Source organism: Phyllobates terribilis, unplaced genomic scaffold (assembly GCF_046119375.1).
Source record: "Phyllobates terribilis strain yellow unplaced genomic scaffold, ASM4611937v1 Scaffold_414__1_contigs__length_1644244, whole genome shotgun sequence".
Classification (NCBI taxonomy): domain Eukaryota; kingdom Metazoa; phylum Chordata; class Amphibia; order Anura; family Dendrobatidae; genus Phyllobates; species Phyllobates terribilis.
Window position 1 is genome coordinate 734048 of NW_027363174.1, and position 26323 is coordinate 760370.

A 26323-nucleotide genomic window follows, 5' to 3' on the forward strand; every position below is an offset into this window, starting at 1 on the left:
TCCATTTGTGGAGATGGCCACCTGGACTCCCGTTAAGAAGACATGCTGTCAACCTCTAGATCCCTCACATGCCTGCACTTTTCGGCTTGCTGCTGCTGCAATCCACGCGTTTTAGATCTGCATAACTCCACCTCTTTTAGCACAGTACCCTCAACCCCCAGCTGTTCCCACCCGCCTCAACACCGTTGGAAGGGAGGAGAACCAATTAAGGCGGGGGGGGGGTGGAACGAGCAGCTGTCTACCCTTAGCAGGAGGGTTGCTGATTAATTACCTCTCCTGCTGCTGCTGCTGCTGGCTGTCCAGCAGCAGACTGAAGGTGGCTGCTGCTGTGCGCAGGTATATAAAGGCTCAGAGCCTATTATGACACGCGCAGCCAGCGTTCCATTGCCACATTCCGTCTACTGCAGGCGGGATACCTGGTTGGCTGAATGTCACTGAGAAGCTCACAGAGACCGCCATAAGCAACAGTTTAAAAGAATGCCACAGACTAATCAACCAAACTTTTTGGGTTGGTTTCTCTTTTATAGTCTGCAGGCATTAAATGAAAGAAGTCAGTGTTCCAGCAGAGGGAGACAACGTTTCAGAAAAGGCATTGTAGCAAACCAAAAAAGAAATTTTAAGCGCAGCAGAGTAACCAGCTCACATACCTGTTAGCTCAGGTGAGTTTAAAAGGCTGCTGTTGATAACAAGGGCATTTGCTAAATAGATGGTGTGTGTGCAACAATATACTGAAAGGTCAATTATATTGTGCAGCTTATCTCACCACCTGTAGTTATTTAGGTGAAAGCTCCAAAATGCTTGCCTAATATGTCTGTTTATCCAAAAGGAAGTATAGAGGGAGAGCTAGATAGATAGCATTGCATTACATTACATTACATGGCAATGCAATGCACAGTTGCTGAAGTTGAACCAAAATGAGCTTGTCATCTGGCTTCTGCAACTTTTAACATGAAAAATCCAATGAGGAGAAGAAAAGCAAAGCCAAAGAGTCCATCCCAAAATCCGACAAACAAGCAAAATGAACAAAAAGCATTGAATTCAATTCTTTCTGATTTTAGAAACTGCATTAAAGAAGGGGTGCACCGGTCCTGGAGATACTGCAATACCAGGTCAATGCGTGGAGTGGACAGAGCAAGCTCTTTTTCCATCTCCCTGTTCTAAAAATCCATTTAATATATGGTCCCCAGATAGGGGACGTATCAGATATTAAACTGATAAGAACAGATACTACACTTGATCTTAGCCAAAAGGCCGAGAAGCGATAACCAGAATTGGTTTCCGACTACGGTGCCACCCAAGGATTCTGAAAAGTCCATTTGTGGAGATGGCCACCTGGACTCCCGTTAAGAAGACATGCTGTCAACCTCTAGATCCCTCACATGCCTGCACTTTTCGGCTTGCTGCTGCTGCAATCCACGCGTTTTAGATCTGCATAACTCCACCTCTTTTAGCACAGTACCCTCAACCCCCGGCTGTTCCCACCCGCCTCAACACCGTTGGAAGGGAGGAGAACCAATTAAGGCGGGGGGGGTGGTGGAACGAGCAGCTGTCTACCCTTAGCAGGAGGGTTGCTGATTAATTACCTCTCCTGCTGCTGCTGCTGCTGGCTGTCCAGCAGCAGACTGAAGGTGGCTGCTGCTGTGCGCAGGTATATAAAGGCTCAGAGCCTATTATGACACGCGCAGCCAGCGTTCCATTGCCACATTCCGTCTACTGCAGGTGGGATACCTGGATGGCTGAATGTCACTGAGAAGCTCACAGAGACCGCCATAAGCAACAGTTTAAAAGAATGCCACAGACTAATCAACCAAACTTTTTGGGTTGGTTTCTCTTTTATAGTCTGCAGGCATTAAATGAAAGAAGTCAGTGTTCCAGCAGAGGGAGACAACGTTTCAGAAAAGGCATTGTAGCAAACCAAAAAAGAAATTTTAAGCGCAGCAGAGTAACCAGCTCACATACCTGTTAGCTCAGGTGAGTTTAAAAGGCTGCTGTTGATAACAAGGGCATTTGCTAAATAGATGGTGTGTGTGCAACAATATACTGAAAGGTCAATTATATTGTGCAGCTTATCTCACCACCTGTAGTTATTTAGGTGAAAGCTCCAAAATGCTTGCCTAATATGTCTGTTTATCCAAAAGGAAGTATAGAGGGAGAGCTAGATAGATAGCATTGCATTACATTACATTACACGGCAATGCAATGCACAGTTGCTGAAGTTGAACCAAAATGAGCTTGTCATCTGGCTTCTGCAACTTTTAACATGAAAAATCCAATGAGGAGAAGAAAAGCAAAGCCAAAGAGTCCATCCCAAAATTCGACAAACAAGCAAAATGAACAAAAAGCATTGAATTCAATTCTTTCTGATTTTAGAAACTGCATTAAAGAAGGGGTGCACCGGTCCTGGAGATACTGCAATACCAGGTCAATGCGTGGAGTGGACAGAGCAAGCTCTTTTTCCATCTCCCTGTTCTAAAAATCCATTTAATATATGGTCCCCAGATAGGGGACGTATCAGATATTAAACTGATAAGAACAGATACTACACTTGATCTTAGCCAAAAGGCCGAGAAGCGATAACCAGAATTGGTTTCCGACTACGGTGCCACCCAAGGATTCTGAAAAGTCCATTTGTGGAGATGGCCACCTGGACTCCCGTTAAGAAGACATGCTGTCAACCTCTAGATCCCTCACATGCCTGCACTTTTCAGCTTGCTGCTGCTGCAATCCACGCGTTTTAGATCTGCATAACTCCACCTCTTTTAGCACAGTACCCTCAACCCCCGGCTGTTCCCACCCGCCTCAACACCGTTGGAAGGGAGGAGAACCAATTAAGGCGGGGGGGTGGGGGGGGTGGAACGAGCAGCTGTCTACCCTTAGCAGGAGGGTTGCTGATTAATTACCTCTCCTGCTGCTGCTGCTGCTGGCTGTCCAGCAGCAGACTGAAGGTGGCTGCTGCTGTGCGCAGGTATATAAAGGCTCAGAGCCTATTATGACACGCGCAGCCAGCGTTCCATTGCCACATTCCGTCTACTGCAGGCGGGATACCTGGATGGCTGAATGTCACTGAGAAGCTCACAGAGACCGCCATAAGCAACAGTTTAAAAGAATGCCACAGACTAATCAACCAAACTTTTTGGGTTGGTTTCTCTTTTATAGTCTGCAGGCATTAAATGAAAGAAGTCAGTGTTCCAGCAGAGGGAGACAACGTTTCAGAAAAGGCATTGTAGCAAACCAAAAAAGAAATTTTAAGCGCAGCAGAGTAACCAGCTCACATACCTGTTAGCTCAGGTGAGTTTAAAAGGCTGCTGTTGATAACAAGGGCATTTGCTAAATAGATGGTGTGTGTGCAACAATATACTGAAAGGTCAATTATATTGTGCAGCTTATCTCACCACCTGTAGTTATTTAGGTGAAAGCTCCAAAATGCTTGCCTAATATGTCTGTTTATCCAAAAGGAAGTATAGAGGGAGAGCTAGATAGATAGCTTTGCATTACATTACATTACATGGCAATGCAATGCACAGTTGCTGAAGTTGAACCAAAATGAGCTTGTCATCTGGCTTCTGCAACTTTTAACATGAAAAATCCAATGAGGAGAAGAAAAGCAAAGCCAAAGAGTCCATCCCAAAATCCGACAAACAAGCAAAATGAACAAAAAGCATTGAATTCAATTCTTTCTGATTTTAGAAACTGCATTAAAGAAGGGGTGCACCGGTCCTGGAGATACTGCAATACCAGGTCAATGCGTGGAGTGGACAGAGCAAGCTCTTTTTCCATCTCCCTGTTCTAAAAATCCATTTAATATATGGTCCCCAGATAGGGGACGTATCAGATATTAAACTGATAAGAACAGATACTACACTTGATCTTAGCCAAAAGGCCGAGAAGCGATAACCAGAATTGGTTTCCGACTACGGTGCCACCCAAGGATTCTGAAAAGTCCATTTGTGGAGATGGCCACCTGGACTCCCGTTAAGAAGACATGCTGTCAACCTCTAGATCCCTCACATGCCTGCACTTTTCGGCTTGCTGCTGCTGCAATCCACGCGTTTTAGATCTGCATAACTCCACCTCTTTTAGCACAGTACCCTCAACCCCCGGCTGTTCCCACCCGCCTCAACACCGTTGGAAGGGAGGAGAACCAATTAAGGCGGGGGGGGGGGGTGGAACGAGCAGCTGTCTACCCTTAGCAGGAGGGTTGCTGATTAATTACCTCTCCTGCTGCTGCTGCTGCTGGCTGTCCAGCAGCAGACTGAAGGTGGCTGCTGCTGTGCGCAGGTATATAAAGGCTCAGAGCCTATTATGACACGCGCAGCCAGCGTTCCATTGCCACATTCCGTCTACTGCAGGCGGGATACCTGGATGGCTGAATGTCACTGAGAAGCTCACAGAGACCGCCATAAGCAACAGTTTAAAAGAATGCCACAGACTAATCAACCAAACTTTTTGGGTTGGTTTCTCTTTTATAGTCTGCAGGCATTAAATGAAAGAAGTCAGTGTTCCAGCAGAGGGAGACAACGTTTCAGAAAAGGCATTGTAGCAAACCAAAAAAGAAATTTTAAGCGCAGCAGAGTAACCAGCTCACATACCTGTTAGCTCAGGTGAGTTTAAAAGGCTGCTGTTGATAACAAGGGCATTTGCTAAATAGATGGTGTGTGTGCAACAATATACTGAAAGGTCAATTATATTGTGCAGCTTATCTCACCACCTGTAGTTATTTAGGTGAAAGCTCCAAAATGCTTGCCTAATATGTCTGTTTATCCAAAAGGAAGTATAGAGGGAGAGCTAGATAGATAGCATTGCATTACATTACATTACATGGCAATGCAATGCACAGTTGCTGAAGTTGAACCAAAATGAGCTTGTCATCTGGCTTCTGCAACTTTTAACATGAAAAATCCAATGAGGAGAAGAAAAGCAAAGCCAAAGAGTCCATCCCAAAATCCGACAAACAAGCAAAATGAACAAAAAGCATTGAATTCAATTCTTTCTGATTTTAGAAACTGCATTAAAGAAGGGGTGCACCGGTCCTGGAGATACTGCAATACCAGGTCAATGCGTGGAGTGGACAGAGCAAGCTCTTTTTCCATCTCCCTGTTCTAAAAATCCATTTAATATATGGTCCCCAGATAGGGGACGTATCAGATATTAAACTGATAAGAACAGATACTACACTTGATCTTAGCCAAAAGGCCGAGAAGCGATAACCAGAATTGGTTTCCGACTACGGTGCCACCCAAGGATTCTGAAAAGTCCATTTGTGGAGATGGCCACCTGGACTCCCGTTAAGAAGACATGCTGTCAACCTCTAGATCCCTCACATGCCTGCACTTTTCGGCTTGCTGCTGCTGCAATCCACGCGTTTTAGATCTGCATAACTCCACCTCTTTTAGCACAGTACCCTCAACCCCCGGCTGTTCCCACCCGCCTCAACACCGTTGGAAGGGAGGAGAACCAATTAAGGCGGGGGGGGGGTGGAACGAGCAGCTGTCTACCCTTAGCAGGAGGGTTGCTGATTAATTACCTCTCCTGCTGCTGCTGCTGCTGGCTGTCCAGCAGCAGACTGAACGTGGCTGCTGCTGTGCGCAGGTATATAAAGGCTCAGAGCCTATTATGACACGCGCAGCCAGCGTTCCATTGCCACATTCCGTCTACTGCAGGCGGGATACCTGGATGGCTGAATGTCACTGAGAAGCTCACAGAGACCGCCATAAGCAACAGTTTAAAAGAATGCCACAGACTAATCAACCAAACTTTTTGGGTTGGTTTCTCTTTTATAGTCTGCAGGCATTAAATGAAAGAAGTCAGTGTTCCAGCAGAGGGAGACAACGTTTCAGAAAAGGCATTGTAGCAAACCAAAAAAGAAATTTTAAGCGCAGCAGAGTAACCAGCTCACATACCTGTTAGCTCAGGTGAGTTTAAAAGGCTGCTGTTGATAACAAGGGCATTTGCTAAATAGATGGTGTGTGTGCAACAATATACTGAAAGGTCAATTATATTGTGCAGCTTATCTCACCACCTGTAGTTATTTAGGTGAAAGCTCCAAAATGCTTGCCTAATATGTCTGTTTATCCAAAAGGAAGTATAGAGGGAGAGCTAGATAGATAGCTTTGCATTACATTACATTACATGGCAATGCAATGCACAGTTGCTGAAGTTGAACCAAAATGAGCTTGTCATCTGGCTTCTGCAACTTTTAACATGAAAAATCCAATGAGGAGAAGAAAAGCAAAGCCAAAGAGTCCATCCCAAAATCCGACAAACAAGCAAAATGAACAAAAAGCATTGAATTCAATTCTTTCTGATTTTAGAAACTGCATTAAAGAAGGGGTGCACCGGTCCTGGAGATACTGCAATACCAGGTCAATGCGTGGAGTGGACAGAGCAAGCTCTTTTTCCATCTCCCTGTTCTAAAAATCCATTTAATATATGGTCCCCAGATAGGGGACGTATCAGATATTAAACTGATAAGAACAGATACTACACTTGATCTTAGCCAAAAGGCCGAGAAGCGATAACCAGAATTGGTTTCCGACTACGGTGCCACCCAAGGATTCTGAAAAGTCCATTTGTGGAGATGGCCACCTGGACTCCCGTTAAGAAGACATGCTGTCAACCTCTAGATCCCTCACATGCCTGCACTTTTCGGCTTGCTGCTGCTGCAATCCACGCGTTTTAGATCTGCATAACTCCACCTCTTTTAGCACAGTACCCTCAACCCCCGGCTGTTCCCACCCGCCTCAACACCGTTGGAAGGGAGGAGAACCAATTAAGGCGGGGGGGGGGGTGGAACGAGCAGCTGTCTACCCTTAGCAGGAGGGTTGCTGATTAATTACCTCTCCTGCTGCTGCTGCTGCTGGCTGTCCAGCAGCAGACTGAAGGTGGCTGCTGCTGTGCGCAGGTATATAAAGGCTCAGAGCCTATTATGACACGCGCAGCCAGCGTTCCATTGCCACATTCCGTCTACTGCAGGCGGGATACCTGGATGGCTGAATGTCACTGAGAAGCTCACAGAGACCGCCATAAGCAACAGTTTAAAAGAATGCCACAGACTAATCAACCAAACTTTTTGGGTTGGTTTCTCTTTTATAGTCTGCAGGCATTAAATGAAAGAAGTCAGTGTTCCAGCAGAGGGAGACAACGTTTCAGAAAAGGCATTGTAGCAAACCAAAAAAGAAATTTTAAGCGCAGCAGAGTAACCAGCTCACATACCTGTTAGCTCAGGTGAGTTTAAAAGGCTGCTGTTGATAACAAGGGCATTTGCTAAATAGATGGTGTGTGTGCAACAATATACTGAAAGGTCAATTATATTGTGCAGCTTATCTCACCACCTGTAGTTATTTAGGTGAAAGCTCCAAAATGCTTGCCTAATATGTCTGTTTATCCAAAAGGAAGTATAGAGGGAGAGCTAGATAGATAGCATTGCATTACATTACATTACATGGCAATGCAATGCACAGTTGCTGAAGTTGAACCAAAATGAGCTTGTCATCTGGCTTCTGCAACTTTTAACATGAAAAATCCAATGAGGAGAAGAAAAGCAAAGCCAAAGAGTCCATCCCAAAATCCGACAAACAAGCAAAATGAACAAAAAGCATTGAATTCAATTCTTTCTGATTTTAGAAACTGCATTAAAGAAGGGGTGCACCGGTCCTGGAGATACTGCAATACCAGGTCAATGCGTGGAGTGGACAGAGCAAGCTCTTTTTCCATCTCCCTGTTCTAAAAATCCATTTAATATATGGTCCCCAGATAGGGGACGTATCAGATATTAAACTGATAAGAACAGCTACTACACTTGATCTTAGCCAAAAGGCCGAGAAGCGATAACCAGAATTGGTTTCCGACTACGGTGCCACCCAAGGATTCTGAAAAGTCCATTTGTGGAGATGGCCACCTGGACTCCCGTTAAGAAGACATGCTGTCAACCTCTAGATCCCTCACATGCCTGCACTTTTCGGCTTGCTGCTGCTGCAATCCGCGCGTTTTAGATCTGCATAACTCCACCTCTTTTAGCACAGTACCCTCAACCCCCGGCTGTTCCCACCCGCCTCAACACCGTTGGAAGGGAGGAGAACCAATTAAGGCGGGGGGGGGTGGAACGAGCAGCTGTCTACCCTTAGCAGGAGGGTTGCTGATTAATTACCTCTCCTGCTGCTGCTGCTGCTGCTGGCTGTCCAGCAGCAGACTGAAGGTGGCTGCTGCTGTGCGCAGGTATATAAAGGCTCAGAGCCTATTATGACACGCGCAGCCAGCGTTCCATTGCCACATTCCGTCTACTGCAGGCGGGATACCTGGATGGCTGAATGTCACTGAGAAGCTCACAGAGACCGCCATAAGCAACAGTTTAAAAGAATGCCACAGACTAATCAACCAAACTTTTTGGGTTGGTTTCTCTTTTATAGTCTGCAGGCATTAAATGAAAGAAGTCAGTGTTCCAGCAGAGGGAGACAACGTTTCAGAAAAGGCATTGTAGCAAACCAAAAAAGAAATTTTAAGCGCAGCAGAGTAACCAGCTCACATACCTGTTAGCTCAGGTGAGTTTAAAAGGCTGCTGTTGATAACAAGGGCATTTGCTAAATAGATGGTGTGTGTGCAACAATATACTGAAAGGTCAATTATATTGTGCAGCTTATCTCACCACCTGTAGTTATTTAGGTGAAAGCTCCAAAATGCTTGCCTAATATGTCTGTTTATCCAAAAGGAAGTATAGAGGGAGAGCTAGATAGATAGCATTGCATTACATTACATTACATGGCAATGCAATGCACAGTTGCTGAAGTTGAACCAAAATGAGCTTGTCATCTGGCTTCTGCAACTTTTAACATGAAAAATCCAATGAGGAGAAGAAAAGCAAAGCCAAAGAGTCCATCCCAAAATCCGACAAACAAGCAAAATGAACAAAAAGCATTGAATTCAATTCTTTCTGATTTTAGAAACTGCATTAAAGAAGGGGTGCACCGGTCCTGGAGATACTGCAATACCAGGTCAATGCGTGGAGTGGACAGAGCAAGCTCTTTTTCCATCTCCCTGTTCTAAAAATCCATTTAATATATGGTCCCCAGATAGGGGACGTATCAGATATTAAACTGATAAGAACAGATACTACACTTGATCTTAGCCAAAAGGCCGAGAAGCGATAACCAGAATTGGTTTCCGACTACGGTGCCACCCAAGGATTCTGAAAAGTCCATTTGTGGAGATGGCCACCTGGACTCCCGTTAAGAAGACATGCTGTCAACCTCTAGATCCCTCACATGCCTGCACTTTTCGGCTTGCTGCTGCTGCAATCCACGCGTTTTAGATCTGCATAACTCCACCTCTTTTAGCACAGTACCCTCAACCCCCGGCTGTTCCCACCCGCCTCAACACCGTTGGAAGGGAGGAGAACCAATTAAGGCGGGGGGGGGGTGGAACGAGCAGCTGTCTACCCTTAGCAGGAGGGTTGCTGATTAATTACCTCTCCTGCTGCTGCTGCTGCTGGCTGTCCAGCAGCAGACTGAAGGTGGCTGCTGCTGTGCGCAGGTATATAAAGGCTCAGAGCCTATTATGACACGCGCAGCCAGCGTTCCATTGCCACATTCCGTCTACTGCAGGCGGGATACCTGGATGGCTGAATGTCACTGAGAAGCTCACAGAGACCGCCATAAGCAACAGTTTTAAAGAATGCCACAGACTAATCAACCAAACTTTTTGGGTTGGTTTCTCTTTTATAGTCTGCAGGCATTAAATGAAAGAAGTCAGTGTTCCAGCAGAGGGAGACAACGTTTCAGAAAAGGCATTGTAGCAAACCAAAAAAGAAATTTTAAGCGCAGCAGAGTAACCAGCTCACATACCTGTTAGCTCAGGTGAGTTTAAAAGGCTGCTGTTGATAACAAGGGCATTTGCTAAATAGATGGTGTGTGTGCAACAATATACTGAAAGGTCAATTATATTGTGCAGCTTTTCTCACCTCCTGTAGTTATTTAGGTGAAAGCTCCAAAATGCTTGCATAATATGTCTGTTTATCCAAAAGGAAGTATAGAGGGAGAGCTAGATAGATAGCATTGCATTACATTACATTACATGCAAAGAGTCCATCCCAAAATCCGACAAACAAGCAAAATGAACAAAAAGCATTGAATTCAATTCTTTCTGATTTTAGAAACTGCATTAAAGAAGGGGTGCACCGGTCCTGGAGATACTGCAATACCAGGTCAATGCGTGGAGTGGACAGAGCAAGCTCTTTTTCCATCTCCCTGTTCTAAAAATCCATTTAATATATGGTCCCCAGATAGGGGACGTATCAGATATTAAACTGATAAGAACCGATACTACACTTGATCTTAGCCAAAAGGCCGAGAAGCGATAACCAGAATTGGTTTCCGACTACGTTGCCACCCAAGGATTCTGAAAAGTCCATTTGTGGAGATGGCCACCTGGACTCCCGTTAAGAAGACATGCTGTCAACCTCTAGATCCCTCACATGCCTGCACTTTTCGGCTTGCTGCTGCTGCAATCCACGCGTTTTAGATCTGCATAACTCCACCTCTTTTAGCACAGTACCCTCAACCCCCGGCTGTTCCCACCCGCCTCAACACCGTTGGAAGGGAGGAGAACCAATTAAGGCGGGGGGGGGGTGGAACGAGCAGCTGTCTACCCTTAGCAGGAGGGTTGCTGATTAATTACCTCTCCTGCTGCTGCTGCTGGCTGTCCAGCAGCAGACTGAAGGTGGCTGCTGCTGTGCGCAGGTATATAAAGGCTCAGAGCCTATTATGACACGCGCAGCCAGCGTTCCATTGCCACATTCCGTCTACTGCAGGCGGGATACCTGGATGGCTGAATGTCACTGAGAAGCTCACAGAGACCGCCATAAGCAACAGTTTAAAAGAATGCCACAGACTAATCAACCAAACTTTTTGGGTTGGTTTCTCTTTTATAGTCTGCAGGCATTAAATGAAAGAAGTCAGTGTTCCAGCAGAGGGAGACAACGTTTCAGAAAAGGCATTGTAGCAAACCAAAAAAGAAATTTTAAGCGCAGCAGAGTAACCAGCTCACATACCTGTTAGCTCAGGTGAGTTTAAAAGGCTGCTGTTGATAACAAGGGCATTTGCTAAATAGATGGTGTGTGTGCAACAATATACTGAAAGGTCAATTATATTGTGCAGCTTATCTCACCACCTGTAGTTATTTAGGTGAAAGCTCCAAAATGCTTGCCTAATATGTCTGTTTATCCAAAAGGAAGTATAGAGGGAGAGCTAGATAGATAGCATTGCATTACATTACATTACATGGCAATGCAATGCACAGTTGCTGAAGTTGAACCAAAATGAGCTTGTCATCTGGCTTCTGCAACTTTTAACATGAAAAATCCAATGAGGAGAAGAAAAGCAAAGCCAAAGAGTCCATCCCAAAATCCGACAAACAAGCAAAATGAACAAAAAGCATTGAATTCAATTCTTTCTGATTTTAGAAACTGCATTAAAGAAGGGGTGCACCGGTCCTGGAGATACTGCAATACCAGGTCAATGCGTGGAGTGGACAGAGCAAGCTCTTTTTCCATCTCCCTGTTCTAAAAATCCATTTAATATATGGTCCCCAGATAGGGGACGTATCAGATATTAAACTGATAAGAACAGATTTTTTTGATTGAATATATCTTTTATTAGCACAAAAAATAAGTTAACAGACAGTGTACAGTGCCGCAGCCCAGTACACACAGAATTCTACATCACATTTACATAGCATGAGGATACGACGCACTAACTAGACACATCACACCCCTATGCTACACAAAACACTCAATATGAAAGAAAAAGCATGTCAATCAATACAGTACGACGAAACGTGATAAGGGATGGGGATTGGGAAAAAGGGGATGGGGAGGGGAAAATCACAGGCCCGAAGCTTTATTAAAAGACAAGACACATAAGGGGAGAGGGGGAGGAGGGGTTTAGTCCTCATCCTCGTCCTCCGGACCGTCCACGATGGAATAGTCTCTGAGCAGGCTGTGGATCAGCCTGCGGCAGTCCTGGATGGACATCCTCTCCCTCCTCAAGATGAGCCGGTTCCTGGCAACCCAAACGGCATCCTTGAAGCAGTTCATAAGGCGCCAAGCCTCCTGGATGGCTCCGACGGTATGAACCCCAGGGAAGAGTCCGTAAAGCACAGAATGGTGCGATAGGCTCGCCCTGGGGACAGAGTTCCTCAGGTCGTCCTCAAGGGCAGTCAACAGGCGCTGTGCAAATCCGCAGTCCCAAAAAGTGTGCAAAGATGTTTCCTCCACGAAGGGGCACCTTGGGCAGTACCGGGTCTTGCACAGGTTCCGGGCATGCATGAATGACCGGACGGGCAGTCCGCCCTGAATCGCCATCCACGACAAGTCCTTGTGCCCGTTGGTCAGCCTGTCAGACGACACATTTGTCCACACAGTCTCCAGCGTGTCCTGGTGAAGTCCTGTGATGTTCTCCACGTCATCCTTGGCTCTGATGAGCTTGTGGATAGTTTTGGGCTTCCACAAGTCGGGCTTGAGTCCCTCCAGTTGATGTTCCCCCACAAATCGAACGACGTCTCCGTAGAACCATGGCGTCGTCCAGTTGTAGGGGAAGGAGCTGTCCCACTTGTCCCAGCCGAGTCGCCTCCAAAGAGGAAGCAGGAAGAAGCGAGACATGGACCTGCCCGCGGAGCCATTCTTGACTTGCAAAGTCCGGCGGACACAATCACACACAAAAGAGGATCGCAGGAGGGTGGGGATATCTGGAACGCCCTTCCCACCCTTGCGAGGCTCCTTGTACATGACGGCCCGCCTGACTCTGTCCATCTTGGATCCCCAGACAAAGTGAAACACTGTCCTGGTAATGGCCCTGCACACAGTGACGTGTGGGGGCCAGGCCTGCGCCGTGTACTGCAAGACGGGCAGGACCTCATTACGCAGGACGAGTGCCTTACCCTCACAAGTGAGGTGTCTGAGGCTCCACAGTCCGATCCGTTGCTTCACCTTGGCCAAGCGTTCTTGCCAAGACTTGAGGGCCGCTCCTTCCTTCCCGAACCAGACTCCCAGCACCTTGAGGAAATCCGGTTGAATGTTGAAGGGGAAGGGGGCGGAGGAGGCCGGCTGCCAATCCCCGAAGAGCATGGCTTCCGACTTCCTGCAGTTGACTTTGGCCCCTGAAGCCCGGCCGAACCTCTCACACGTCTGGACGAGGGCGTCGACTGAACCACGATCAGCGCAGAAGACGGTGACGTCGTCCATGTAGAGCGAGCACTTGACCTCGTGTCGTCCCGGACCCGGTGCGGTGATCCCTCTGATCTCTCCATTCTGCCGGATAGCCTCTGCGAAGAGTTCTATAACACAAACAAAAAGAAGAGGTGATAGAGGGCAGCCTTGTCTGACCCCAGAGAGGACAGGGAAGGGGTCAGTCTTCCAGCCGTTCACCAACACCGAGCTGTGGATATCAAAATACATCAAACGGACATACGAACAAAACATGTTACCCAAACCTAACCGGTGCAGAGCTCGGCCCATGAACTCGTGGGAAACCCGGTCGAAGGCCTTCTCCTGATCCAAGGAGACCAGGGCCGCGTGTGCGTGGCGGACCTTGATGTACTCGACCGTGTCCCGCACGAGAGCGAGGCTGTCTGCGATGCGACGTCCAGGGATGCCGCAGGTCTGGTCCGGGTGGATGATCCGTCCGATGACCGTCTTAAGTCGTGTCGCCATCGTCTTGGCCAGGATCTTGTAGTCCACGTTGAGCAGAGTGATGGGACGCCAATTCCTCAGGTCGCAACTCTCTCCCTTCCGCTTGTACAGGATCGTGACCATTCCTTCCCTCAAAGATGGAGGCATTCTACCCTCCACCACCATCTCCTCGTACAGGTCCAACAGGTCCGGACAGATGAGGTCTCCCAGCGCTACATAGAGCTCCGCTGGAAGACCATCACTGCCCGGGGTCCTGCCGGTCCTAAAGGATTTAGCGGCAGAGAGCAATTCGCCCACCATCAGAGGTTTGTCCAAGGCTGCCGTGCCTGCAGGATCAAGATGGTTAGTGATACCTGACAGGAAGTTATCAGCAGCGTCGGGGTCGGTAGTCTTGTGGGAGTAGAGTTCGCTGTAGAAGTCGCTGACGACCCTCATCACGTCCTCCTTCCCACGTCGCATGTTTCCGCTCTCGTCTCGCAGCTCGTTCAGGGGCGTGTGACCGGCATGAAGTTTCCTGAAAAAGAATGAGTTACATTTCTCACCCTTCTCCAGATTCTCCACTTTGGAACGGAAGACGATTCGCTTGGACTCCTCCTCAAAGTGCCTTTTCAGGCTCTTCTTGGTCTCCTCCAGCTCCTCCCTCACGTCCCAGCCACAGTGAAGAAGGTCCTGCAGCGACCGCAGCTCGCGCTGCAGCCCTCTGAAGTCCCTCCTCTTCTCACACGCCTGTTGTCGACCCTTGGCCTGAAAGAAACAGCGAAACTCAAGTTTAACATATTCCCACCAATCAGAGACTGTTTGGAAGCTACCCTTGTAGGACTGCCACATTGCGTAGGCTGCTCTCAGCTCCTCCACGACTTCATCCTGAGCCAGCAGAGCACAATTCAGCTTCCAGGAGCCGGGGCCGGACGGAAAACCGTCGCCGAGGACACCTTGTAAGTGAATGGCTCTGTGGTCGGAGAAGAAGCAGGGGACCATCGAGTGCCTACTCTGCCTGACTGCCCGAGAGGTGAACACAAAGTCAATCCTGGAGCGGAGTGAGCCATCGGGTCGGCTCCACGAATAGTTCGTGGAGCCTCTCCCCATGGAGCCCACCACGTCCTGAAGAGAGGCCTCGGTTACCATCTCGATGAGCAGCTTGGACGTGATGTCCAACTTGGCAGATGTGCCAGAACTACGACCATCCTCCTCGATGGGGCAGTTGAAATCCCCGGCCATCACTAAGGTCCTGGTGGTGGCAAGCTGAAGCCGCAGGGTCTGGAAAAGCTCCAAACGCTCATTCTTCAGTGGGGACGCATACACGTTGATGAACCTGACAGGTTCTCCCGCCCAGTTGCCATCTACAACAAGAGCCCTGCCGCAGATGAGCTCCTGGACGGACTCAAGCGTGAATGCGCCCCCCCTGATCAGAATTGCGACCCCTGCAGACTTGCAGTCACCCCCACCGGACCAGTAGGATGGACCGTGGGACCACTCCCTGGCCAGATGTTTGAAGGACCTAGAGGAGGGAAGGGAACATTCCTGCAACATATAAACATCACACAACTGGGAAGTAAGGAAGGCATAAATAGTCTGACGTCTGAACTTGTCCTTGATGCTCCTGACATTAATGGAAAATAAGTTATTATTAGCCATCATGTAGGGAAAAAAGAAAAAGTTAGCGCAGGCAATACACCTTAGTTACCACTCCGGTCGGGTGGTCCCTCGTCGGTGTTGACTGCTGGTGACGGGATCACCAGCAGGCCCTCTTCCTCCATCTGGTCAAGCAGCGCGGCCTCGATCTCGGCGACCACCAGTTCCTCCTCTTCTGGCTCGGCCACCAGGGTCTCAACCATGTGCTCCATCTCTTCTGGCTCAGGGAGGGTATCCTCCTTTTCGCCTACGAAATCCAGAATCTTCTTTTTGGAGGATTCAGTAGCAGGGCTGTCCTCCACCTTCCTCTTTCCCCGGGTTGGAACTGGGGAGACAAGAAGGGGAAAATCCTCCTCGGAATAGATAGCGGCAGGTGGAGGAAAGGTTAATTCCACCACTACCATGGTCTGAGGAGGGAGAGTGGCTGCCGGGGCAGGGGAAAGGACACCTGCTGAGGAGTAGGGGAAGGAGGAAGAGGAAGTGGAATCCTCAGCAGGGGTGGCCGGGGTGGGGGGGGATTGGACGGGGGTGGCAGGGGGAGGGATCGAGAGAGGGGTGACAGAACTCTTACCCTCCTTTGACTTTTTCTTCTGCTTCGGAGCTGCTGGGACCGTCGCTGGGGCTTTGGCCACCGACTCCTTGACCGCTTTGGCCTTGGTCGTCTCGGCCTTGGCCGCTGGGGCCTTGGTCGTCGCGTCCTTGACCTTCACAGGCCTGGTCGTCGGGGCCTTGTCCTCCGGAGCTGGGGTCGTCGCAACCACCGATGCCCAGGATCTCTCACGCTTGGGGCAATCCTTGTACAGATGAGCCGCCAGCCCACACAGGTTGCAGGACGTCTTCTTCGGGCAGTCCTTCGAGCTGTGTCCCGTCACTCGACAAATCCTGCAGGCATCCTCCTTGCAGTCCTTCATCTCGTGGCCGTTCTTGCCACATCTCCTGCATTTCCGCGGCATGTCCGGGTAATAGATGAGGCCGTAGGAGTTGCCCAGGGAGAATGTCGGGGGCAGGTGCCGAAGTCCGTCTGAGTACGCCAGGTCCCTGTGAAGTCTAACAGTCACCGACCACTTACCTGTCCAGAAGCCGAGTCCATTCAGGATGTGAGAGGGTTCCTTCACAACCAAACAGAAGCGTCTCAGGAAGGTACAGATGTCTTGGCCTGGGGTGTGCGGGTTGCGCATGGAGACCGTGATCCTCCTTTCGTCCCTCTGGATAGGGCAGCTACCTGTAAAGGCAGAGAAAGAATTATCCGATCCTTTTGCGCTTACCATTTCCCAGAACCTCCTGCAGGTGTTCACAGTGGCGAAGGTGACGAAGAAGATCCCCGTCAAGAAGGTCTGGATGCTGAGGGTGTCCGACCTGGAGAAGCCTCGATCCAGCAGCATCTTCTGGCAGAACACGTCCGAGGACATGTCCGGCACCCTCCCATCCACTTCCTTCAGCTTCAGGGCCACCGTCTGCCCCATCCATGGCTCCAGGGCTGGAGCTTCGTGGCGGGGCTTCTGGGGTCCCTTCTGCTGGCCAGTCGTGGAGGCAGAGTCCTTGGGGTCAGAATCGGCTCCTGGCTGAGCCCTCCTGGCTGTCCCCTGCTCCAGGCTCTTCTTTTCGGCCTTCCTCGCTGCGCTTGCCATGGCTTTCCTCCTGCAGTTACTTCTTGGAGCTGGATCTGGAGCTCTTCCCGAAATGGGTGGAGCTATGCAGATTCTTCTCCCGTCGTGTTCTGGACAAATTCCCCGAAAGGTCTTTGTCTCGATGATTTTCTTACTCAAAGATTCCACAGGACAGCCCGATTCTTCTCCGAGTCTTCGTCTTCTTCTGGATTCTTTAGAGCTTCTTCCTCCCACCGATATCCGCCTTCCTTCTCCGATGTCAGCTGCGCTCCGAAGCTCTTCTCCTTCCGAGTTCGATCGCTCTCGTCAAGTGTAGATCGTAGCTCTTGTGTTCTTAAAAGAACAGATACTACACTTGATCTTAGCCAAAAGGCCGAGAAGCGATAACCAGAATTGGTTTCCGACTACGGTGCCACCCAAGGATTCTGAAAAGTCCATTTGTGGAGATGGCCACCTGGACTCCCGTTAAGAAGACATGCTGTCAACCTCTAGATCCCTCACATGCCTGCACTTTTCGGCTTGCTGCTGCTGCAATCCACGCGTTTTAGATCTGCATAACTCCACCTCTTTTAGCACAGTACCCTCAACCCCCGGCTGTTCCCACCCGCCTCAACACCGTTGGAAGGGAGGAGAACCAATTAAGGCGGGGGGGGGGTGGAACGAGCAGCTGTCTACCCTTAGCAGGAGGGTTGCTGATTAATTACCTCTCCTGCTGCTGCTGCTGCTGGCTGTCCAGCAGCAGACTGAAGGTGGCTGCTGCTGTGCGCAGGTATATAAAGGCTCAGAGCCTATTATGACACGCGCAGCCAGCGTTCCATTGCCACATTCCGTCTACTGCAGGCGGGATACCTGGATGGCTGAATGTCACTGAGAAGCTCACAGAGACCGCCATAAGCAACAGTTTAAAAGAATGCCACAGACTAATCAACCAAACTTTTTGGGTTGGTTTCTCTTTTATAGTCTGCAGGCATTAAATGAAAGAAGTCAGTGTTCCAGCAGAGGGAGACAACGTTTCAGAAAAGGCATTGTAGCAAACCAAAAAAGAAATTTTAAGCGCAGCAGAGTAACCAGCTCACATACCTGTTAGCTCAGATGAGTTTAAAAGGCTGCTGTTGATAACAAGGGCATTTGCTAAATAGATGGTGTGTGTGCAACAATATACTGAAAGGTCAATTATATTGTGCAGCTTATCTCACCACCTGTAGTTATTTAGGTGAAAGCTCCAAAATGCTTGCCTAATATGTCTGTTTATCCAAAAGGAAGTATAGAGGGAGAGCTAGATAGATAGCATTGCATTACATTACATTACATGGCAATGCAATGCACAGTTGCTGAAGTTGAACCAAAATGAGCTTGTCATCTGGCTTCTGCAACTTTTAACATGAAAAATCCAATGAGGAGAAGAAAAGCAAAGCCAAAGAGTCCATCCCAAAATCCGACAAACAAGCAAAATGAACAAAAAGCATTGAATTCAATTCTTTCTGATTTTAGAAACTGCATTAAAGAAGGGGTGCACCGGTCCTGGAGATACTGCAATACCAGGTCAATGCGTGGAGTGGACAGAGCAAGCTCTTTTTCCATCTCCCTGTTCTAAAAATCCATTTAATATATGGTCCCCAGATAGGGGACGTATCAGATATTAAACTGATAAGAACAGATACTACACTTGATCTTAGCCAAAAGGCCGAGAAGCGATAACCAGAATTGGTTTCCGACTACGGTGCCACCCAAGGATTCTGAAAAGTCCATTTGTGGAGATGGCCACCTGGACTCCCGTTAAGAAGACATGCTGTCAACCTCTAGATCCTTCACATGCCTGCACTTTTCGGCTTGCTGCTGCTGCAATCCACGCGTTTTAGATCTGCATAACTCCACCTCTTTTTGCACAGTACCCTCAACCCCCGGCTGTTCCCACCCGCCTCAACACCGTTGGAAGGGAGGAGAACCAATTAAGGCGGGGGGGGGGTGGAACGAGCAGCTGTCTACCCTTAGCAGGAGGGTTGCTGATTAATTACCTCTCCTGCTGCTGCTGCTGCTGGCTGTCCAGCAGCAGACTGAAGGTGGCTGCTGCTGTGCGCAGGTATATAAAGGCTCAGAGCCTATTATGACACGCGCAGCCAGCGTTCCATTGCCACATTCCGTCTACTGCAGGCGGGATACCTGGATGGCTGAATGTCACTGAGAAGCTCACAGAGACCGCCATAAGCAACAGTTTAAAAGAATGCCACAGACTAATCAACCAAACTTTTTGGGTTGGTTTCTCTTTTATAGTCTGCAGGCATTAAATGAAAGAAGTCAGTGTTCCAGCAGAGGGAGACAACGTTTCAGAAAAGGCATTGTAGCAAACCAAAAAAGAAATTTTAAGCGCAGCAGAGTAACCAGCTCACATACCTGTTAGCTCAGGTGAGTTTAAAAGGCTGCTGTTGATAACAAGGGCATTTGCTAAATAGATGGTGTGTGTGCAACAATATACTGAAAGGTCAATTATATTGTGCAGCTTATCTCACCACCTGTAGTTATTTAGGTGAAAGCTCCAAAATGCTTGCCTAATATGTCTGTTTATCCAAAAGGAAGTATAGAGGGAGAGCTAGATAGATAGCATTGCATTACATTACATTACATGGCAATGCAATGCACAGTTGCTGAAGTTGAACCAAAATGAGCTTGTCATCTGGCTTCTGCAACTTTTAACATGAAAAATCCAATGAGGAGAAGAAAAGCAAAGCCAAAGAGTCCATCCCAAAATCCGACAAACAAGCAAAATGAACAAAAAGCATTGAATTCAATTCTTTCTGATTTTAGAAACTGCATTAAAGAAGGGGTGCACCGGTCCTGGAGATACTGCAATACCAGGTCAATGCGTGGAGTGGACAGAGCAAGCTCTTTTTCCATCTCCCTGTTCTAAAAATCCATTTAATATATGGTCCCCAGATAGGGGACGTATCAGATATTAAACTGATAAGAACAGATACTACACTTGATCTTAGCCAAAAGGCCGAGAAGCGATAACCAGAATTGGTTTCCGACTACGGTGCCACCCAAGGATTCTGAAAAGTCCATTTGTGGAGATGGCCACCTGGACTCCCGTTAAGAAGACATGCTGTCAACCTCTAGATCCTTCACATGCCTGCACTTTTCGGCTTGCTGCTGCTGCAATCCACGCGTTTTAGATCTGCATAACTCCACCTCTTTTTGCACAGTACCCTCAACCCCCGGCTGTTCCCACCCGCCTCAACACCGTTGGAAGGGAGGAGAACCAATTAAGGCGGGGGGGGGGTGGAACGAGCAGCTGTCTACCCTTAGCAGGAGGGTTGCTGATTAATTACCTCTCCTGCTGCTGCTGCTGCTGGCTGTCCAGCAGCAGACTGAAGGTGGCTGCTGCTGTGCGCAGGTATATAAAGGCTCAGAGCCTATTATGACACGCGCAGCCAGCGTTCCATTGCCACATTCCGTCTACTGCAGGCGGGATACCTGGATGGCTGAATGTCACTGAGAAGCTCACAGAGACCGCCATAAGCAACAGTTTAAAAGAATGCCACAGACTAATCAACCAAACTTTTTGGGTTGGTTTCTCTTTTATAGTCTGCAGGCATTAAATGAAAGAAGTCAGTGTTCCAGCAGAGGGAGACAACGTTTCAGAAAAGGCATTGTAGCAAACCAAAAAAGAAATTTTAAGCGCAGCAGAGTAACCAGCTCACATACCTGTTAGCTCAGGTGAGTTTAAAAGGCTGCTGTTGATAACAAGGGCATTTGCTAAATAGATGGTGTGTGTGCAACAATATACTGAAAGGTCAATTATATTGTGCAGCTTATCTCACCACCTGTAGTTATTTAGGTGAAAGCTCCAAAATGCTTGCCTAATATGTCTGTTTATCCAAAAGGAAGTATAGAGGGAGAGCTAGATAGATAGCATTGCATTACATTACATTACATGGCAATGCAATGCACAGTTGCTGAAGTTGAACCAAAATGAGCTTGTCATCTGGCTTCTGCAACTTTTAACATGAAAAATCCAATGAGGAGAAGAAAAGCAAAGCCAAAGAGTCCATCCCAAAATCCGACAAACAAGCAAAATGAACAAAAAGCATTGAATTCAATTCTTTCTGATTTTAGAAACTGCATTAAAGAAGGGGTGCACCGGTCCTGGAGATACTGCAATACCAGGTCAATGCGTGGAGTGGACAGAGCAAGCTCTTTTTCCATCTCCCTGTTCTAAAAATCCATTTAATATATGGTCCCCAGATAGGGGACGTATCAGATATTAAACTGATAAGAACAGATTTTTTGATTGAATATATCTTTTATTAGCACAAAAAATAAGTTAACAGACAGTGTACAGTGCCGCAGCCCAGTACACACAGAATTCTACATCATATTTACATAGCATGAGGATACGACGCACTAGCTAGACACATCACACCCCTATGCTACACAAAACACTCAATCTGAAAGAAAAAGCATGTCAATCAATACAGTACGACGAACCGTGATAAGGGATGGGGATTGGGAAAAAGGGGATGGGGAGGGGAAAATCACAGGCCCGAAGGTTTATTGAAAGACAAGACACATAAGGGGAGAGGGGGAGGAGGGGTTTAGTCCTCATCCTCGTCCTCCGGACCGTCCACGATGGAATAGTCTCTGAGCAGGCTGTGGATCAGCCTGCGGCAGTCCTGGATGGACATCCTCTCCCTCCTCAAGATGAGCCGGTTCCTGGCGACCCAAACGGCATCCTTGAAGCAGTTCATAAGGCGCCAAGCCTCCTGGATGGCTCCGACGGTATGAACCCCAGGGAAGAGTCCGTAAAGCACAGAATGGTGCGATAGGCTCGCCCTTTGGACAGAGTTCCTCAGGTCGTCCTCAAGGGCAGTCAACAGGCGCTGTGCAAATCCGCAGTCCCAAAAAGTGTGCAAAGATGTTTCCTCCACGAAGGGGCACCTTGGGCAGTACCTGGTCTTGCACAGGTTCCGGGCATGCATGAATGACCGGACGGGCAGTCCGCCCTGAATCGCCATCCACGACAAGTCCTTGTGCCCGTTGGTCAGCCTGTCAGACGACACATTTGTCCACACAGTCTCCAGCGTGTCCTGGTGAAGTCCTGTGATGTTCTCCACGTCATCCTTGGCTCTGATGAGCTTGTGGATAGTTTTGGGCTTCCACAAGTCGGGCTTGAGTCCCTCCAGTTGATGTTCCCCCACAAATCGAACGACGTCTCCGTAGAACCATGGCGTCGTCCAGTTGTAGGGGAAGGAGCTGTCCCACTTGTCCCAGCCGAGTCGCCTCCAAAAAGGAAGCAGGAAGAAGCGAGACATGGACCTGCCCGCGGAGCCATTCTTGACTTGCAAAGTCCGGCGGACACAATCACACACAAAAAAGGATCGCAGGAGGGTGGGGATATCTGGAACGCCCTTCCCGATACTACACTTGATCTTAGCCAAAAGGCCGAGAAGCGATAACCAGAATTGGTTTCCGACTACGGTGCCACCCAAGGATTCTGAAAAGTCCATTTGTGGAGATGGCCACCTGGACTCCCGTTAAGAAGACATGCTGTCAACCTCTAGATCCCTCACATGCCTGCACTTTTCGGCTTGCTGCTGCTGCAATCCACGCGTTTTAGATCTGCATAACTCCACCTCTTTTAGCACAGTACCCTCAACCCCCGGCTGTTCCCACCCGCCTCAACACCGTTGGAAGGGAGGAGAACCAATTAAGGCGGGGGGGGGGGTGGAACGAGCAGCTGTCTACCCTTAGCAGGAGGGTTGCTGATTAATTACCTCTCCTGCTGCTGCTGGCTGTCCAGCAGCAGACTGAAGGTGGCTGCTGCTGTGCGCAGGTATATAAAGGCTCAGAGCCTATTATGACACGCGCAGCCAGCGTTCCATTGCCACATTCCGTCTACTGCAGGCGGGATACCTGGATGGCTGAATGTCACTGAGAAGCTCACAGAGACCGCCATAAGCAACAGTTTAAAAGAATGCCACAGACTAATCAACCAAACTTTTTGGGTTGGTTTCTCTTTTATAGTCTGCAGGCATTAAATGAAAGAAGTCAGTGTTCCAGCAGAGGGAGACAACGTTTCAGAAAAGGCATTGTAGCAAACCAAAAAAGAAATTTTAAGCGCAGCAGAGTAACCAGCTCACATACCTGTTAGCTCAGGTGAGTTTAAAAGGCTGCTGTTGATAACAAGGGCATTTGCTAAATAGATGGTGTGTGTGCAACAATATACTGAAAGGTCAATTATATTGTGCAGCTTATCTCACCACCTGTAGTTATTTAGGTGAAAGCTCCAAAATGCTTGCCTAATATGTCTGTTTATCCAAAAGGAAGTATAGAGGGAGAGCTAGATAGATAGCATTGCATTACATTACATTACATGGCAATGCAATGCACAGTTGCTGAAGTTGAACCAAAATGAGCTTGTCATCTGGCTTCTGCAACTTTTAACATGAAAAATCCAATGAGGAGAAGAAAAGCAAAGCCAAAGAGTCCATCCCAAAATCCGACAAACAAGCAAAATGAACAAAAAGCATTGAATTCAATTCTTTCTGATTTTAGAAACTGCATTAAAGAAGGGGTGCACCGGTCCTGGAGATACTGCAATACCAGGTCAATGCGTGGAGTGGACAGAGCAAGCTCTTTTTCCATCTCCCTGTTCTAAAAATCCATTTAATATATGGTCCCCAGATAGGGGACGTATCAGATATTAAACTGATAAGAACAGATACTACACTTGATCTTAGCCAAAAGGCCGAGAAGCGATAACCAGAATTGGTTTCCGACTACGGTGCCACCCAAGGATTCTGAAAAGTCCATTTGTGGAGATGGCCACCTGGACTCCCGTTAAGAAGACATGCTGTCAACCTCTAGATCCCTCACATGCCTGCACTTTTCGGCTTGCTGCTGCTGCAATCCACGCGTTTTAGATCTGCATAACTCCACCTCTTTTAGCACAGTACCCTCAACCCCCGGCTGTTCCCACCCGCCTCAACACCGTTGGAAGGGAGGAGAACCAATTAAGGCGGGGGGGGGGTGGAACGAGCAGCTGTCTACCCTTAGCAGGAGGGTTGCTGATTAATTACCTCTCCTGCTGCTGCTGCTGCTGGCTGTCCAGCAGCAGACTGAAGGTGGCTGCTGCTGTGCGCAGGTATATAAAGGCTCAGAGCCTATTATGACACGCGCAGCCAGCGTTCCATTGCCACATTCCGTCTACTGCAGGCGGGATACCTGGATGGCTGAATGTCACTGAGAAGCTCACAGAGACCGCCATAAGCAACAGTTTAAAAGAATGCCACAGACTAATCAACCAAACTTTTTGGGTTGGTTTCTCTTTTATAGTCTGCAGGCATTAAATGAAAGAAGTCAGTGTTCCAGCAGAGGGAGACAACGTTTCAGAAAAGGCATTGTAGCAAACCAAAAAAGAAATTTTAAGCGCAGCAGAGTAACCAGCTCACATACCTGTTAGCTCAGGTGAGTTTAAAAGGCTGCTGTTGATAACAAGGGCATTTGCTAAATAGATGGTGTGTGTGCAACAATATACTAAAAGGTCAATTATATTGTGCAGCTTATCTCACCACCTGTAGTTATTTAGGTGAAAGCTCCAAAATGCTTGCCTAATATGTCTGTTTATCCAAAAGGAAGTATAGAGGGAGAGCTAGATAGATAGCATTGCATTACATTACATTACATGGCAATGCAATGCACAGTTGCTGAAGTTGAACCAAAATGAGCTTGTCATCTGGCTTCTGCAACTTTTAACATGAAAAATCCAATGAGGAGAAGAAAAGCAAAGCCAAAGAGTCCATCCCAAAATCCGACAAACAAGCAAAATGAACAAAAAGCATTGAATTCAATTCTTTCTGATTTTAGAAACTGCATTAAAGAAGGGGTGCACCGGTCCTGGAGATACTGCAATACCAGGTCAATGCGTGGAGTGGACAGAGCAAGCTCTTTTTCCATCTCCCTGTTCTAAAAATCCATTTAATATATGGTCCCCAGATAGGGGACGTATCAGATATTAAACTGATAAGAACAGATACTACACTTGATCTTAGCCAAAAGGCCGAGAAGCGATAACCAGAATTGGTTTCCGACTACGGTGCCACCCAAGGATTCTGAAAAGTCCATTTGTGGAGATGGCCACCTGGACTCCCGTTAAGAAGACATGCTGTCAACCTCTAGATCCCTCACATGCCTGCACTTTTCGGCTTGCTGCTGCTGCAATCCACGCGTTTTAGATCTGCATAACTCCACCTCTTTTAGCACAGTACCCTCAACCCCCGGCTGTTCCCACCCGCCTCAACACCGTTGGAAGGGAGGAGAACCAATTAAGGCGGGGGGGGGGGTGGAACGAGCAGCTGTCTACCCTTAGCAGGAGGGTTGCTGATTAATTACCTCTCCTGCTGCTGCTGCTGCTGGCTGTCCAGCAGCAGACTGAAGGTGGCTGCTGCTGTGCGCAGGTATATAAAGGCTCAGAGCCTATTATGACACGCGCAGCCAGCGTTCCATTGCCACATTCCGTCTACTGCAGGCGGGATACCTGGATGGCTGAATGTCACTGAGAAGCTCACAGAGACCGCCATAAGCAACAGTTTAAAAGAATGCCACAGACTAATCAACCAAACTTTTTGGGTTGGTTTCTCTTTTATAGTCTGCAGGCATTAAATGAAAGAAGTCAGTGTTCCAGCAGAGGGAGACAACGTTTCAGAAAAGGCATTGTAGCAAACCAAAAAAGAAATTTTAAGCGCAGCAGAGTAACCAGCTCACATACCTGTTAGCTCAGGTGAGTTTAAAAGGCTGCTGTTGATAACAAGGGCATTTGCTAAATAGATCGTGTGTGTGCAACAATATACTGAAAGGTCAATTATATTGTGCAGCTTATCTCACCACCTGTAGTTATTTAGGTGAAAGCTCCAAAATGCTTGCCTAATATGTCTGTTTATCCAAAAGGAAGTATAGAGGGAGAGCTAGATAGATAGCATTGCATTACATTACATTACATGGCAATGCAATGCACAGTTGCTGAAGTTGAACCAAAATGAGCTTGTCATCTGGCTTCTGCAACTTTTAACATGAAAAATCCAATGAGGAGAAGAAAAGCAAAGCCAAAGAGTCCATCCCAAAATCCGACAAACAAGCAAAATGAACAAAAAGCATTGAATTCAATTCTTTCTGATTTTAGAAACTGCATTAAAGAAGGGGTGCACCGGTCCTGGAGATACTGCAATACCAGGTCAATGCGTGGAGTGGACAGAGCAAGCTCTTTTTCCATCTCCCTGTTCTAAAAATCCATTTAATATATGGTCCCCAGATAGGGGACGTATCAGATATTAAACTGATAAGAACAGATACTACACTTGATCTTAGCCAAAAGGCCGAGAAGCGATAACCAGAATTGGTTTCCGACTACGGT

General features: G+C 47.8%; 15 non-coding genes and 2 pseudogenes across 15 annotated transcripts; all 17 read right to left on the bottom strand.

Moving 5' to 3' along the window:
• Positions 1 to 1072: 1072 nt before the first annotated feature.
• LOC141226702 (U2 spliceosomal RNA) lies at positions 1073 to 1263 on the bottom strand. Its single transcript, XR_012293827.1, has one exon. It is a non-coding gene; the product is annotated as a U2 spliceosomal RNA (small nuclear RNA).
• Positions 1264 to 2384: 1121 nt separating this feature from the next.
• On the bottom strand, positions 2385 to 2575 carry LOC141226704 (U2 spliceosomal RNA). Its single transcript, XR_012293829.1, has one exon. It is a non-coding gene; the product is annotated as a U2 spliceosomal RNA (small nuclear RNA).
• Positions 2576 to 3701: 1126 nt separating this feature from the next.
• On the bottom strand, positions 3702 to 3892 carry LOC141226705 (U2 spliceosomal RNA). Its single transcript, XR_012293830.1, has one exon. It is a non-coding gene; the product is annotated as a U2 spliceosomal RNA (small nuclear RNA).
• A 1122-nt stretch (positions 3893 to 5014) lies between these two features.
• On the bottom strand, positions 5015 to 5205 carry LOC141226706 (U2 spliceosomal RNA). The gene has a single exon (XR_012293831.1). It is a non-coding gene; the product is annotated as a U2 spliceosomal RNA (small nuclear RNA).
• Positions 5206 to 6325: 1120 nt separating this feature from the next.
• On the bottom strand, positions 6326 to 6516 carry LOC141226707 (U2 spliceosomal RNA). Its single transcript, XR_012293832.1, has one exon. It is a non-coding gene; the product is annotated as a U2 spliceosomal RNA (small nuclear RNA).
• A 1121-nt stretch (positions 6517 to 7637) lies between these two features.
• On the bottom strand, positions 7638 to 7828 carry LOC141226108 (U2 spliceosomal RNA). The gene has a single exon (XR_012293336.1). It is a non-coding gene; the product is annotated as a U2 spliceosomal RNA (small nuclear RNA).
• A 1122-nt stretch (positions 7829 to 8950) lies between these two features.
• On the bottom strand, positions 8951 to 9141 carry LOC141226708 (U2 spliceosomal RNA). Its single transcript, XR_012293833.1, has one exon. It is a non-coding gene; the product is annotated as a U2 spliceosomal RNA (small nuclear RNA).
• Positions 9142 to 10158: 1017 nt separating this feature from the next.
• Positions 10159 to 10349, bottom strand: LOC141226122 (U2 spliceosomal RNA). Its single transcript, XR_012293349.1, has one exon. It is a non-coding gene; the product is annotated as a U2 spliceosomal RNA (small nuclear RNA).
• A 1117-nt stretch (positions 10350 to 11466) lies between these two features.
• LOC141226261 (U2 spliceosomal RNA) lies at positions 11467 to 11660 on the bottom strand. The gene has a single exon (XR_012293475.1). It is a non-coding gene; the product is annotated as a U2 spliceosomal RNA (small nuclear RNA).
• A 5564-nt stretch (positions 11661 to 17224) lies between these two features.
• On the bottom strand, positions 17225 to 17302 carry LOC141226335 (U2 spliceosomal RNA; annotated as a pseudogene).
• A 1120-nt stretch (positions 17303 to 18422) lies between these two features.
• LOC141226709 (U2 spliceosomal RNA) lies at positions 18423 to 18613 on the bottom strand. The gene has a single exon (XR_012293834.1). It is a non-coding gene; the product is annotated as a U2 spliceosomal RNA (small nuclear RNA).
• Positions 18614 to 19733: 1120 nt separating this feature from the next.
• Positions 19734 to 19924, bottom strand: LOC141226710 (U2 spliceosomal RNA). The gene has a single exon (XR_012293835.1). It is a non-coding gene; the product is annotated as a U2 spliceosomal RNA (small nuclear RNA).
• Positions 19925 to 21044: 1120 nt separating this feature from the next.
• On the bottom strand, positions 21045 to 21237 carry LOC141226257 (U2 spliceosomal RNA). Its single transcript, XR_012293471.1, has one exon. It is a non-coding gene; the product is annotated as a U2 spliceosomal RNA (small nuclear RNA).
• A 1060-nt stretch (positions 21238 to 22297) lies between these two features.
• LOC141226399 (U2 spliceosomal RNA) lies at positions 22298 to 22368 on the bottom strand (annotated as a pseudogene).
• Positions 22369 to 23483: 1115 nt separating this feature from the next.
• LOC141226711 (U2 spliceosomal RNA) lies at positions 23484 to 23674 on the bottom strand. The gene has a single exon (XR_012293836.1). It is a non-coding gene; the product is annotated as a U2 spliceosomal RNA (small nuclear RNA).
• Positions 23675 to 24794: 1120 nt separating this feature from the next.
• On the bottom strand, positions 24795 to 24985 carry LOC141226712 (U2 spliceosomal RNA). The gene has a single exon (XR_012293837.1). It is a non-coding gene; the product is annotated as a U2 spliceosomal RNA (small nuclear RNA).
• Positions 24986 to 26106: 1121 nt separating this feature from the next.
• On the bottom strand, positions 26107 to 26297 carry LOC141226713 (U2 spliceosomal RNA). Its single transcript, XR_012293838.1, has one exon. It is a non-coding gene; the product is annotated as a U2 spliceosomal RNA (small nuclear RNA).
• Between the last annotated feature and the right edge of the window lie 26 nt (positions 26298 to 26323).